The sequence below is a fragment of the Mustela erminea genome, chromosome 6 (assembly GCF_009829155.1).
Source record: "Mustela erminea isolate mMusErm1 chromosome 6, mMusErm1.Pri, whole genome shotgun sequence".
Lineage (NCBI taxonomy): Eukaryota > Metazoa > Chordata > Mammalia > Carnivora > Mustelidae > Mustela > Mustela erminea.
In genome coordinates this window covers 133,893,517-133,909,148 of record NC_045619.1, presented here as the reverse complement: position 1 = coordinate 133,909,148, position 15,632 = coordinate 133,893,517, and the positions used below count along the sequence as shown (strand labels likewise).

General features: G+C 51.2%; 1 pseudogene; it reads left to right on the top strand.

Moving 5' to 3' along the window:
- Positions 1-2,460: 2,460 nt before the first annotated feature.
- Positions 2,461-15,632, top strand: part of LOC116594397 — a 1,026,621-nt pseudogene continuing 1,013,449 nt past the window's right edge.

Here is a 15,632-nt window from a genome sequence, read left to right as displayed (position 1 = left end):
GAGTAGGGGATGAAGAGAAGGAAGCCAATACGTGTTCATCACTGCTTTGACTGCTGGGCACTTCCAGGAGATGGTGTGGAATGTGCCTTGGGTTATTCCTCAAGGGAAGAGGAACCCCGGGGGGGTTATCCACCTGCCTCCATTTCCATCAGCTGAGTACTGCTACTTGGAGGCCTCAGCTCCCCAGAACCTCTTCTCAAGCACACTCCAGTAATAAAAGAAAGCAAAGGGCTACTTTTAAAGGCGTTTGTAGCCCCTAGTAGCTACCAGTTCTCTAAAGAGTCTGGAAAACTTTTCGAGTGAAGAGGCCTGGGCATGAGGACCAAGGACAGTCTGTAGGAGAGACGGATGAGACTGAACGGTGCCCCCTGGAGGCCGGTTGTGATAGGAAAGGGAAGGGCTATTTCTGTGTGCCCTGCAGAAAGAATAGGGAAGTCCTACGACAGGAGTTGAAGTCCGTTCTTAAAAAGAATTTCTTGATGATACCGGTGAAAAAGACTTATCAGACTTCTGGAGCCCATTCAGCTATGCACCTTGATTAGTGGCCATACAAGAAATGATGGAGCCAAGAAACTTGCCCAAGGATGATTTCCTTAGAGGATTTGAGGCTCCTTGTGGCTAGGGCCAGCCAAAGAGCTCTCCTTTATGGAGGCGATGAGGCCGGGGAGTGCTGGGAGGAGAGATGGAGATGGAGCGACAGGATTTCTCACCCACCCGTGGTTGTTCTAGTACCAGAGACTCCAAAGTTGGGTGGAAGCAACAGGAAGAGGTCTCTTCTTTGGCATGATTTGGGGCACTTTCCGTGGAGGCAAAGCTTCAGAAGAAGCAAGCCCTAAGGTCTCCCAGCTCTCCGACCAGGGCCACCCCACCTCTTGAGCCCCTGCTCCTTATCTGTAAAAAAGGGAGATGGGAGGGCTGGACGAGAGGGCCTCAGGGTTCCGTCCAGTCCTGATCTTCTATCTCCGTCTGCTGTAGGGGCATCTCTATGGTCCTTGCCCTCCCTGCAGGTCAGTCATCATCAGGTGTGAACTGAGCACCTACCACTTGCCCAGCACTGAGTGGGGAGCAGGGATAAACCGGACTACAGACCCTGGCCTCTAGGGCAGGATGGATGTGGGAAAAAAGAATTAATACTTACTGAGCAATGACTCTGTGCCAGGCAGTGTGCTAAACAGCTTACACATACTGACTCCTTTCCCCCTCACCATAACCTCATAGAGGAGGCAAGCGTAGCTCCACTAGACAGAGGAAAATACCAGAGAGGGGCCCTGAGGAAAAGCAACTGAACTGAGGCTGGATGGTGGTAAAGCTTGAATTTGAGCCCATGCTGTAGCCATAATGCTTCTCCTCCTGTGGACCAGGAAGGGACTCGCTAAGCACAGCTCCTAGTGTGCTTACAAAGGAAGTTGTTACAACTAGAGTCACCTGGAAAGGCTTCATGGACTTTCAGGGGTCTTCGCACTTGGCCTTGAGGGAGGGGCAGGACCTGCAGACCAGTCAGGGAGGGGGACGACCTGAGGGTGCTAGTTCTCCAGGATGGGCTGGGTGTGGGGTCTCTAGCCTGCTTTGAGCAGGGAGGTGGACAGCAGCTATGGCCCAGCCTGCTGGTATTTCCATGGGAAGGAAGGAGGGGCCAGGAAATACAGTTGCTGCCCCAGACCCTGCAGGGCAAGCACCCTCCACTTCATAGCCCCAGCCCCAAAGAGCTGACGTCCGTCCACCCAGCCGGAGGGGCTTCGTGCCCAGATCATGCCTGTAAGGATCATTCCTTCCCCCACAGCTGCTGGGACGGTGTAAAGACGGAGCGGGTTCAGTGTAAACCAGCTTCTTTCCAGTTGCTTAAGCCACTGGTCCGGGAACTAGATGACTGATAATGATGATCCTTAACACTGATATATAGGAGGGACCATGAGTCAGGCACTTTTCTGAGAACTTTAACTAACTCAAACATTCCAACATCCTTATGAGGTTGGTACTATCATTGTGCCCATTTTATAGATGGGGAAACAGGTACAATGAGGTCGAATAGCCTATTGAGGTTCGCACAGCTGATAAGTCAGAGTCCAGGTCCCAGCCCAGGTGATCTGCTCTTCCCCACTGTGCCACACTGCTTCTAAGCACCGCTGCTTCTTCCCTCTTCCTGGGCTACCCTTCTCAAATGTAGGTTCTCTCTCCTTGCCCGCTGCTCTCCCCTGCCAAGGCAGCCCCTCCCTAGAGGCGATGGCAGGGGGCACCCCCACGAGTCCCCACCACCAGAAAGGCCCATCAGTGCTCCAAAGGCCAGGCCGGAGTGCCCAGTCTCTCTCCTCACCCCCGCACCCACATGAACCCTGTCCCGCTCTCCCCCAACCGAGCACCATTGCCTTTTGTTCACAGCTATGGCCCCTGCACCCAGGCCGGTGGGGGCATGGAGGACTCCATGGTGGCAGCGGCGGCGGTGGCAGCCGGCAGACCCAGTGCCCATGCCCCGAAGGCTCAAGCCCAGGAGCTGCACTAGGAGGAGGAGCGGCCGGGGACGGGGGGTGCTTCCCCAAGGGCTGGCTCCTACCGTGTGGCCTCCCCCGGCTGGCAGCAGCCTGCTCCCATGCCCCTAACGCCTCTGATTACGAGCTCTCCCTTGACCTAAAGAATAAACAGGTACCCAGGGCCTCCGAGGGGAGTGGGAAGGGTGATGAGGGGGTCCTGCCTTCGGGGGCTATCCAGGGTACCAGGGATCTCCCCACTTGGGCCCACCTCTGCTGTAGGCACACTTCTTTCGCCATGACTTCTCCCAGATGGAGCTGTCTTCAGCCCTTCCTTGGAGCCCAGTTTGTCAGGAACCAGCCTCTCCATGGCAGAGGTCACACCTTTGCAATGCCAGTCCCCTCGGTACTGTGTTCAGGGCCCTGTTCCTCTCACCGTGAGCCAGAAGCTTAAACTGCCCCACCCCCAGACCTTGAGGCAGGTGGCCCACTGTTCTCTGGGGAAAAAGAGAGAGCCTCGCTTACGTGTCCATGGAAAGGACAAGCTCCGTGTGTAGGCACACACAGGTTAAAATGAGGTGCCAAGAGAATGGTCTCCTCCAAGGAGATTGAGGATTCCCTGGATTAACCAAAGCTCCCCTACTGGAGAACAAATCCCGTGTGTATATGTGTGTGTGTGTGTTTGTGTGTGTGTGTGTGTGTGTGTGTGTGTGTGTACTTATGTGCATATGCTTAGAGAAAAACATCATGACTAGATATTGTTTTTTTTTTTAAGATTTTATTTATTTATTTGGCAGAGAGAGAGAGATCACAAGTAGGCAGAGAGGCAGGCAGAGAGAGAAGGGGAAGCAGGCTCCCCGCTGAGCAGAGAGTCCGATGCAGGGCTCGATTCCAGGACCCTGAGATCATGACCTGAACCGAAGGCAGAGGCTTAACCCACTGAGCCACCCAGGTGCCCCGTGACTAGATATTGTTAAGAAAGAGCATTGAACTTGGAGCCGGAGACATAGGATCCAATCCTTGGTCTTGCTCTAGTTAACACTGTGACTTTGGGAATGCCAGCTATGCACTCTGAGCACTAGTTTCTTCATCAGCAAAATTGGGCATTAGACCTTGAATCATCTCCAAGGTCCCTTCTATCTCTACAGTGTCTACACTTCTAAAGAAGTGTCTTCTAAAGAAGCATTCTTTAACTCAATGGGCAAAGTCAGTCTTGGGAAGGAAAGCTAGTGGGAAGATCACTAAGACTGAGTCAGGCCATACCAACCTCACTTCTTTCCTTCTGCATCAAGGTCAGCTGTAGGTGGAACATCTGGCTGTCAGCAAAGTATTTAAAAAATCCCTCATGATCGATATGTGGGCAAGAGAGGAAGCAGAGTAGATGACAATATAGTCAAGTGGGTTCTTTTCAAACAGAATTCTTAAAAAAAAAAAAAGTTGTTTTTTCCATCAAGGCCAATTCTTGGGGGAGGTGAGTGGTGTGCTGTCCTTGGTCCTGTTCTGTTCGACGGGTTTTGACAAGGCACTAATTTCTGATGACACAAAGCTGAAAGGGGACAGCAAATACCTCGGTGACAGAACCCAAGATTTTGTAAAAGTCTTATCCAGACATAAAGATTTAAATGAAAAGTCCAAATGAAATAGGGAAAAACATCTAAAGTTCTCTTAGCTTTGAAAAGCCCACAGCATTCGTACAAGATGGGCAGGCTTGGTCCTGGGAGAGAGACCTTAGGGCTTCCGTTGACTGTAAGTTCAAAAGGAGTCAATAACCAGGAAATCAGGTGCCAAAGTGAGTCCAGCAGTGCACAGAAGGGTAGATAAAGTACCCTGGATAAGGAAGCAGCTGGCTAGAGCCCCACACTGGTTCCTGGTCAGGGCCTATCTGGAGCCCGTCCTTGATTCTTGGGGATGTGTTTAAGAAGCAAGTAAGAATGCTGAGGATTCCAAGGTTCTCTCAAGAAGGAAAAGAGGATTGACTGGATTCATATGGAGAAATTGTAGACATGAAAACAAGTTTTAAATATGGAAGAGCTGGCGTGTGAAAAAGGGATTAGATATATTTTCTATCATTCCAGACAAAAATAGTGATACTAACATAAGGAAAGGAAGCTTTTAGCTCAATTAACAATTAGAGCTGTTAAAAATATAGAAGGCCTTGCTTGAGAGGTAGTGAGTTTGTGTTACTGGGAATGCCCAGGCAGGGGTTGGCAGACAGTCCATCTGGAGTACTACAGTATGATGTGGCTGGTCAGTTGGCCCAGAGAAGACATCTTCTTGGTTCCACAAGACTGTGCTCCTTGAGGACAGAGACCATCTACCGTCCATCTTCGTACCGTTCCCCCAGCACCTAGCACAGGGTCTTGGACATAGGAAGAGCTCATTGAGTGAATAATATTTGGATAACTATGGTGTGAAAAGCAATAAGAGAGTGAGGTAACAAGAAGAAAATGGTCCCTACTGGCCCCCAAAGAGAGTATAGTTCATTATAAGGAGTATCAGACCAATAAAACTGAGGGAAACCTGTGCTTCAACTTGGGCGGGAGAATTAGTTTAATTCTGAGCGACGATGGCAGATGGAGAGTTGCTCTGATCGGTGTCATGGACCTTTTTATGGTGGACATCATTCTGATAGACGGTTCTGCATGTCGGACCAACAGGAGTGGGGTGGGAAAGGTGCGGGAGGGTTGGCAGAGGGTGTGACAGGAGCCTTTGTGTTGAGTGAACCCAGCCTCGGGGAACAGCCCACTCCCCTGGATTGAGTATCTGGGTCAAGCATAGATGGGAGGGAAGTAGGAAGAGGGCAAAAAGTGAGGGGCTAGAGAAAAGTGATTAAAAATGTGGCATACATTCATAAGAGACTGAACTCAATCTCTGTCTCTTCTGAAAATAAACTGTGTGACCTCCGGCAAGCTGCTTAACTTCTCTGGGCCTCCATTGCCTCCTATCTCTTTGGGGCTTTGTACATGCTGTTCCCTCTGCCTCTACCGCTAGCATTCATGCTCCCCTCCTCACTTGGCAATTGGCCTCAATTACTCTTTATTTTACTTTGAGACAGAATTGTGGTTCTCTTTCCTCCTACTGGCAGCTTTCCCTGCCCTCCCAAACCTGTGTTGTATGTCCCTTCTCTGTGACCCTCCCACACCCAGCCGTTCCCAGTCATAGCCCTTCAGTCCTATATCCTCATTCCCTGTTGATTTGACCACTCCTTGAAGGCAGGACGCATGACTTATTATTCATCATTATATCCACAGTGCCTGACACAGTGCCTGGCATGAAGAAGATGCTCAGGGATGAAAAGGGGAAAATACTAAAGGAGCTGAAAAGGGAGAGAGGCATAAGACCTGGGGCCAGGACCTGGCTCTGCTTAGGGTTTCTTCGAGATCTAGGATATGGTATTCTGATTCTGTCAGTCCCACCAGATGCACAAATACTGTAGCACTTGGACTGGAAGGATCTTGGACAGTCATTATCTCCCTAGTCCACCAACTGCTGGTCTTGCTCCATCAGCCAGTCCAGAATCCTAGGCAGTTTCTGTGGCTTCTCGCTCCTCCACATCTGCTCCAACCCAACCTCCACTGCTGCTACATCTTAACTATTTCCCCAATTCCCACCCTCTCCTGCCACCCTAACCACTCCCACCCCAGGGCAGGCCACCATCATCTCCTCCCTGAGCCCCTGGGTGGGGGAGGCCACACGTTCCCCTACTTGGAGCTGTGCTTCCTCCAAACTGATCTCCACGCTGCCACTGAGCCCTCTTGGAGAGCACATCTGATCACGGTATCTGTCTGAAAGCCTTGCATGGCTCCTCTCCGTGTGCAGGACAAAGACTTCTCCAAGGTCTCCTACCACCAGACACAACTCCGTCTCCTGCCCCACTCCCAAGTGGGTTTCCAGCCATTCCCACTTGCCTTGCTCCAGAACTCTGTGCTGTCGTTTGCCTCTGGGCCTTGGCAGATTTTATTCCTTTGCTGGGAATACTCCCCACTTGTCCCTCCAGCACACGTCACTGGGGAGATCTCTGCTCATACTCCGCATCTCAGCTCAGGATCCCTGAGCCTGGCTGTGTGCTTTCACGGAGTGCCCCTCTGATGACTCTGTGCCACCTGAGAGCTGTCCCACCCATAAAGGCAGGGGCTATGTCGTCCTCAGGGCTGTCATGGAGTCGAGCAGACTGTGCACAGAACACCTTTGTAGTCTCTGTGGGGACTGAGCACTGCTCAGAGCTGTGTGTTAGATGATATACAGCTCTTGCCCACCTTTGCTTCCCAGCACCCCGCACAGTCCCTGGTGCCGAAGACATGCTTCACACTGGAGGAACACAGGAGTGAAAGAACAAACAAATGAATGAATGAAAGAATGAACGAAAGAATGAATGAGTCCGCCCCCCGGACATCCCTGCTTCCCAGCCCCCAAGGCCTCTCCTCATACTCACACAGTGGGGAGGTCCTCCAGTCTGGCTTCTCCTGTCCTCCGTTCCCTCTGTCCTCAGCTCTGTCGCTTTATCTCACAGTGGTCCTTGAGGTTACAACCTCCGGGGACAAAGAACATGTAGGTCCTATTGGGGGGTCCTTTAGGAAAGTGGTGTGGGGAGGATGCATAGGGCAGCCGAGTGAGTTCCACATTCATCCTTGCTCTCTAGGGAGTTCGGATCCTGTTGTGTGCCTCTGCTGAGGAGGACCCTATTGGAGCCCGTGTGGGATGTCCAAATGGCATGGTCTCTGTACCATCCAAGCCAGGGGACCATGTGGCGGTCATCCGTAGCAGCCAGGCCTTGACCTCACGTCAGGTCCTGGGTGGAAGTCATGTTTTCTTTTTTGGACAGCAGTCCTTTCTACAAGTGATCTCCCCTACCCGAGCCTTGGGGTCCAGCCTCATCCGTGAGGTGATCACCCTCTCAAGGGGAGAGGTGGTTGATTATGTTTCCAACTCTCTGGTCTCAGTTTCCTCATTAAAGAAACAAGAGGTTATTCTGGAATATCTAATACTCGTTCTTCCTCTGAAGGTGAGAGTCCCACCATGGCCCTGGACGGCATCAGGGGCCAGCCTTCAGATGATGGTGAAGGCAATGCCAGTCAAGGGTTGTCCTTATGTCCACCTGCATCCAATTCAGGGAGCACTATCGCACAGCTGCTATGTGCAAGGCCTGGGCCACCGCGCTACAAAAGACGAAGTTCCAGGCCTCAGGGAGCTCGCTCCAGGGGTGGGCGCTGACATGTAGCGGGTACTAAGTAGCACTAACAGCCCTAATCTGGGCCAGACAAGGTTCTAAGCATTTCTTATGCATCATCTCCCCAGATCTGCAGGCTATCTCAGTGAGCTAGGGACTACTGCTACCCCCATTTGAGGAATGAGGGGACTGAGGCTTAGCCGTAACAAGTAACTCACCCAAGGACACGTCCCTAAGTGTGTGTCCGCGGTCCAGCCAAGACTGGGACTCACAGTCTTTGATTTTATCCCAAGTCTTTCACAAGAGCAGCAAAGGGGTAGGTTCCAAGGAAGCGGTGGACGGTGTGCTGTGGGAGCACTGGTGACAGCGAGGAGCCCAATCTGGGGTTCATAGCAGGCTCCCCACAGCAGCAGCTCTCCCTGAGGCAGTCTCTGTGACTGAGGAGGAGCAGAGTCATTAGTATCCCCCAAACCTAGCTGGCTGGGGCCCAGAGAGTTTCCCAAGAGCATCCTTACTCCTAGGCAGGCCTCAGTGCCCTGTTGTGTCGAGCACTTTCTGTGTTTTGGACAGCAGACAGGGAGGTGGGAACACAGGGAAGACGCAGGGGTCCCATCCCGACAGGTGCCAGGCGCAGGCCAGCTTCCCCTGGGGGCTGCCATTAGCATCTCCGAGCTTCTCCCCGCTCCCACCCCTACTGTCTGCTCCTAAGCCTCCTGGAAGCCTTCCCTTGCCAAGTTCTGTAGGCTCATTCCACGTAATGTTTAAACATTCTCAGCTGGGAAATCTTGGATCCGAGGAAATCCTCGCTCACATGTGAAAGCCACCCCCCACCTCGGGCTGGCTCCCTCCTTCCCCAGCACTGCCAGCCCCCCCCCCCCAGCTAGCTGCTCTTCCTCCCCCAGCCTGACTCGGCGGCCCTCTCTCTGTGGCCTTCCTTGGCCGGCTGCGGCAGCAACCTGAAAAGAGGGAGCGTGTTCTAATTAACACTGAGAGGCTCATTAGACAGACAGAGCCCCCCAAGCCCCCCTCCACCGCTTCTCCCGGCAGAAGCTGAGAGATTGCTCTCTTGGGAGGAGGCGAGGCTACAATTACCCATGATTCATGGGGTGTAGAGAGAAGTGAGCTGAGCTGCTCTTAGGCCGGTGGGCCCAGAGACCTTCCCTCCCTGGGCCCACTCCCCACTTTCCCCCACCCCCGTGTCCATCTCTTTTACCTCTCTAATCTGGCACTGGTTAAAAAAAGAAAAGTGTTAGGGCGCTTGGGAGGACCTGGCTGGGTAGACAGAGCTGATCTGGGACACTGCCAAGTTCCAGAGCCCTGGATGGGGGCAAGATAGTGGAGGGAAAGGGGAGAATGCAGCATTTGACTCCAAGCCCAGATCCGGAAGAGAGCCTAGATTTTTATTTTCCCTGGGATATAGGAGAGAGTTCAGTTTAGTTCCTGTCTGCAAACATTTATCAAGCCCCAGCCATGGCTCCAGCTCGATGCTGGGCCCCAGGAACGTAGAGACATAATACCGTCCTGTCTGTAAGGTACAGTTTGTGGGACAACAGAGCGTGGGCCATAAAGGACGGGAAAGAAACAGTGGGGGACAGTGCAGGCGGGGGTTGCAGCAGGCACAAGGCTGGAATAAATGGGAGATGGTTGTGTTAAATGCGCTGGAACAAATGGAGAAGATCCAACAATTGAATTCAAACACGACAATGAGCAGTTGCTCCTTGCCAGGCTCTGTGCTGGCTGCTGGGCATGGATCAGAGGGCTCGAATAACTTCTGCTCTGTTTGAGTTGGGGTCAGTGAGGTGGAGAGAAGGGTGGGTTAGATAAATATCCCAAAGGTGAGTGGAGAGAACTGAGTGTCAGAGAGAAGTAAGAAACAACGTTCTCCATGGGCACCTGAAATGAGGAGCCCCCCGTCGGTTTGGGGGACTGAGAAGGCTTCACAGAGGAAGCACATTGGAGGCAGGTCTCAAAGAAAGGGAAGAATGTTGCAGACTGAGTGACTAGGCTGAGCCAATGCTCAGGGCAGGAAAGCCTAGCGTGGGCTGGGGGAAGCGCAGGAGTCCAGCCAGTGTGTACGCAGGCTTGGCGTAGGAGTAGAAGATGGGAGGGAGGCTGAGGCCAGATTGCTCAGGGTCGGAAGGCCAGCAGGAAACACTTCTACTTATTTTGGGTGATGCTCTCAAGCAACGGAAAGCCTGTGTTCACATCGGCTCTTCAAGACCCTTGATCAAGGTCATGTAGGGTGGATGGTAGGTGTGAACAAGAACCAGGAAGGCAGTGGGGAGGTTGCCAGAGGGTCCAAGTGGGGAGCCAAGGACAGCCTCACATGGCAACAGTCGGGTCAGGTTGATGCAAAAGGTATCGGGGTGGGGGGGGCATGGAATAAAGGCTTTGAGGCTGACAAATGCAGAGGCCGGGGTGAAGGAGAACCCATGGTCAAAGGCAAGTTTCCCAGCCTGGAGAATATAACAGCCAAGGCTCTGTATGCAAAAAAAGAAGTCCTCGAGAGCTGGTTAAGGGAGGTGGGGGAAGACAGGGGCTTTGTATAGGAGTACAGGGGGATCCGTGGGTTGTTGGAAATGCAAGTCTAGGATCAAGCCTAGGAATGGAAATTTGAGAGTCATTCCCATCATCATCATTGTCATCAAGTTACCACTTACTCTATACCTATTATGTGCCAAGCGCTATACAAACAGTTCAAATCTCATACCAAGGTACAGGATAAGCAGGATTAGTTTCATTTAACAGATAAGAAAGTGGAGAATCAGAGATGTTAGGAAACTTGCTCAAGGTCAACCAGCCGGGAAGAAGCAGATCTGGGCCTGAGTATCTCTCCTAAGGCCTATTCATCAGTCCATTAAAGTAGAGTGAAGTTATGATAGGAAACAAGGTTCTCACATAAGAGGTGAGAAGACATTAGTCTGTAGATGTTGCCACAAAGGCTCTGCATGAGACAACTTCCCTCTTAATTAGTGCCTAATTATCAGTTCCAGAGGCTTCCCTTGCCCCTGGGGGACCCTGCTTTGTGTCTCTGCTCTGGGGCTTCCTGCTTCACTCCCAGCCCTGACTGACTGTGTCTCCTCTGCCCTCCCCAGTCGCCCTGTGGCCTGGCCCTGAAATTCTCACCTGCGAGGTCCACGGTGACCTGGCACACTGGGAATGCGCAGTTTTCCGGCAGCCCCGGTGGTGCGGGCGCCCGGCAGCACGATGCTAACTAATTGCCATCCTCCCTGGAGACAGGCAGCCCCCGTGGGGAGGGGCGCCGCTGGGAGCCTGGGACCAGGCTGGCAGCTGAGGTGGGGAGCAGGCTAGGGATGAGGGGACAGTGTGGTGGCAAGAAAGAGCTGCTCCTGACAAGGCCTGCTCTGAAGCCTGGCTCTGCTCCTCTCGTGCTGGGAGGCCTCCTCTGGGCCTCGGTTTCCTTACCGGGAAAGCGAGCGAGAGGGTCGGGCTGTGCGATCTCCAAGGTCCCTTCAACTCCGGTGACTGTGAGATCTTATGTATTCCTCGGTGTCACTGTCTCACACTGGGATGGTTGCAGAATCATTCGCCCTAAAGGTCAAGGCCATGCTTTGTCAGGCCACTGGGCCATCCCAGAGCAGCCCGCAGGCTCCAGAGCCAGGAGGTCACAGTTCCTGCCACAAACACGCAGTGCCTGCTCCGGGCTGGGAATGAGGCTGTGCTGGGCATCCCTGCGAGTACAGGATGGGGGCAGGGAGCAGCAGGCGTGGCCGTGGCCTCAGGGGAACTCACACACCCTGGTGTCAGAGGGAGAGATGAGCAGAGGAGGGTGGACAGGGAGACAGGGAACCTCCCGCAGGCCTAGGGGTGTCAGGAGAGTGGAGTGTAGAGCTGAGCCCCCTCCGCCCCAGTGGGTGCCTCGGACCCTTGTGCTTTATTCGCCGGCACACCCAGCCTCTGTGCGGAAACAGCACCGAAGGGAACCTCTTCACCCAAGTCCAAGTTGCCGCCTGCCCGGCTTGTCTCCTGTAGGGTGTCCGTGGGAGATGGGAGGCAGGAATGGGGCAGACACTCACAGGGGAGCCAGATGCTGGGGTGCGGGGGGGGGGTTCCCTGCCACTCAAGCCAGCTCTCCCACCACCTCTGGGCATCTGCTGCCTCTTCCTTATGCCCACCAGAGAACACACACAATAACAAAGTCACCGGTGCCATTTTGTCCAGGCCGAAGAGACTTCATTGGGATTCTGCACAGCGTCCCTGCCCCCACCTGGTGACATTCAGCATGTCTCATCCATTCTGTACAAAGCTGCTTGCTGAATAAAAGGACATAAATCACCCATCCCGTTGGAGACTGAGACAGTCCCGGCCACTGCACTCTCCGAGATGTAGCTGGGCAGGAAGGGGAGAGGGTGGAAGCTTCTAGGAGGGGATGGGGCGAGACCCTGACCCCTACCATCTACAGGCCTGTGGAGAAAAGGAAGATAGAAGGGGCCAAGCAGAATCCACCTCAGCTGCTGGCCTACATCTGAGCGCCATGGGTTCTGTGATGTCGCCCCCAGAATCGGGCTCTTGCTGCTCTAGGAAGCTGATCTCTTCATCCCTTAATGCCCTGACTCCGTAGCAGATCCGTTCCAAGAAGAAATGTATTTAATCAGGGTGTATTGAATTAGTAGGAGGCATCCTGAGCTCCAGAGGCCATGTCCATTCCACTGTTTACCTGGGAAGTGTTTGGTTTTTATAAAGGAGAAAAGGGCCTGTTGCCTCGCTTGTCAAATGGGGACAATAGGACCCACGTCATGCAAATTACAGTTTTAAAATGCGTGTAAAGTGCTTATGTCAGTGACTGAGGCTAAGTCAGTTCTTTACGAATATTAGCTATTTCCATTATTATCTTTCTCACTTGAAAGCACAGGTCCGTAGATGCCTCCCCAGCCTGGCCCTGGCCCAGTGGGGGGATCCGTCAGATGCCTCAGGTCTGGTGGAGATCAGGTCCACTCCCCAGACAGCAAGAACTTGCTGGGGCTTGCTAGGGAGGGAGGGGAGCTCATTTGGGGGCCATCCTGCACTCTGAGGAAATCTTCTCTGGTGCTGAGATGAGAGGGGCCCTGGCGGCCTGGCCTGAGGAGCCAGACATCAGCTGGGGTTAGGATCCTGGGGCGCTGGAAGCTTCTCCCTCTCAGTTTTCACATGGCTGGGAAATCTGGCTCTGCTCTATTTCCCTTCTGAAATGTTCGCCTTGGCAGTTTGAAGGCCGGTGAAGGGGGGGTGGGCTGGGTGATCTTTTCTGAGGGGAATCGCAGATGCAGGGCGGGTGTGGGTATCTGTCATTTCCATGGAAGTGCACGGAGGGCAGCTTTTGGGCTGAATTGCCAGAAGGGTTTCCTGGATGTTCCTTCTCTCGCTGCATCTACTCCATTTCTTGTTCAATATTAGAATTTGACATTTTAGTCAGATCGCATTATTTCATTTCCTTGGAAATGTGTTGGCCAGAGTGTAACAGATTTGTTCTTCTGAGGGGACATTCAGAAATGAAGACAGATTGCCTGTCCAACTCAACAGGCTGGGAGGTGCTAGCCTTTCGTGGTTAGGAAGAAATTATTTGAGAATGTCTTGCCCACTCTGCCATGGGTAACCTCAGAATGGTTACTTTGTTTCTGGGGAATTTCACCAGGAAGGAGAGAGCAGGCTGGGGCCCAGGCTGGCCCTTATGAGTCTGCAGGAGGGTGGAAAGCGGCCCGGGGCAGGCCGGGATAGACTCTGTGTTTATTTCCACTGCTTTAAAAACTCGACACTGCCACCACCCAGCAGGTTAGAAGGACAGGGTCTCTTCTTTTTTCTTTTAACTTAATTGTATTTTATTTAAATTAAGTTAATTAACATATGGTGTATTATTTGTTTTGGAGATAGAGCTCAGTGATTCATCAGTCACATATGACACCCAGTGCTCACTACATCATGTGCCCTCCTTACTGCCCATCACCCAATTACCCCATCCCCCCACCCAGCACCCCTCCAGCAGCCCTCAGTTTGTTGCCTGAGATTAAGAGTCTCTTATGGTTTTTCTCTCTTCTGATTTCCTCGTTTTATTTTTTCTTCCCTTCCTCCGTGAACTGTTTTGTTTCTTAGATTCCACATATGAATGAAATCATATTATTGTCTTTCTCTGATTGACTTATTTCACTTAGCATAATACCCTCTAGTTCCATCCACATCATTGCAAATGACGAGATTTCATTTTTTTGATAGATGAGTAATATTCCATTGTGTGTGTGTATATGTGTGTGTGTGTGTGTGTGTGTATTTATTTATTTATACCACATCTTTATCTGTTCATCTGTTGGTGAACATCTGAGCTCTTTACAAACTTTGGCTGTTGTGGACATTGCTGCTATAAACATTGGGGTGCAGGTGCCTCTTTGGGTCACTACATTTGTATCTTTGGGTAGTAGTACAATTGCTGGGTCATAGGGTAGCTCTATTTTTAACTTTTAGAGGAACCTCCACACTGTTTTCCAGAGCAGCTGCACCAGCTTGCATTCCCGCCAACAGTGTAGGAGGGTTCCCCTTTCTCCACAATCTCGCCAACATCTGTCATTTCCTGACTTGTTAACATGAACCATTCTGACCGGTGTGAGGTGACATCTCATTGTGGTTTTGATTTTTATTTCCCTGATGTCACATGATGTTGAGCATTTTTTCATGTGTCTGTTGGCCATTTGTATGTCTTCTTTGGAGAAATGTCTGTTCATGTCCTCTGCCCATTTCTTGATTGGATTATTTTTCTTTGGGTGTTGAGTTTGCTAAGTTCTTTATAGATTTTGGATGCTATCCCTTTATCTGTTAAGACATTTGCGAATATCTTCTCCCATTCTTTCGGTTATCTTTTGGTTTTGTTGACTGTTTCCTTTGCTGTGCAAAAGCTTTTTACCTTGATGAAGTCCCAATACTTCATTTTTGCTTTTCTTTCCCTTGCCTTTGGAGATAGGTCTATCAAGAAGTTGCTGTGGCTGAGGTCAAAGCTGTTGCTGCTTGTGTTCTCCTCTAGGATTTTTTTTTTAATTAATTTTTTATTTTTTGTAAACATATACTTTTATCCCCAGGGATACAGGTCTGTGAATCACCAGGTTTACACACTTCACAGCACTCACCAAAGCACATACCCTCCCCAATGTCCATAATCCCAACCCCTTCCCCCAAACCCCCTCCCCCCAGCAACCCTCAGTTTGTTTTGTGAGATTAAGAGTCACTTATGGTTTGTCTCCCTCCCAATCCCATCTTGTTTCATTGATTCTTCTCCTACCCACTTAAGCCCCCATGTTGCATCACCACTTCCTCATATCAGGGAGATCATATGATAGTTGTCTTTCTCTGCTTGACTTATTTCGCTAAGCATGATACGCTCTAGTTCCATCCATGTTGTTGCAAATGGCAAGATTTCATTTCTTTTGATGGCTGCATAGTATTCCATTGTGTATATAAAAAGAAAGCCAACGTTGGTGGCATCCTCTAGGATTTTGATGGATTCTTGACTCACGTTTAGGTCTTTCATCCATTTTTAGTCTATTTTTCTGTGTGGTGTAAGGAAATGGTCCAGTTTCATTCTTCTGCATGTGGCTGTCCAATTTTCCCAACACCCTGTGTCGAAGAGACTGTCTTTTTTCCATTGGATATTCTTTCCCACTTTCTCAAATATTAGTTGACCATAGAGTTGAGGGTCCATTTCTGGGCTCTCTGTTCTGTTCCACTGATGTATTGTCTGTTTTTGTGCCAGTACCATACTGTCTTGATGATAACAGCTTGGTAATAGAGCTTGAAGTCTGGCATTGTGATGCCCCCAGCTTTGGTTTTCTTTTTCAACATTCTTTTGGCTATTTGGGATCTTTTCTGGTTCCATAAATTTTAGGATTATTTGTTCCAGCTCTGTGGAAGAGGGTCTCTTCTGAAAGAGAAGGCTTTAGGTTTATGGCCTTGACCCCTCACCACTCCAGTGCCCTTTCCCCTGATCTCTCCCCCACCATTACACACGTACACACACAGACAAG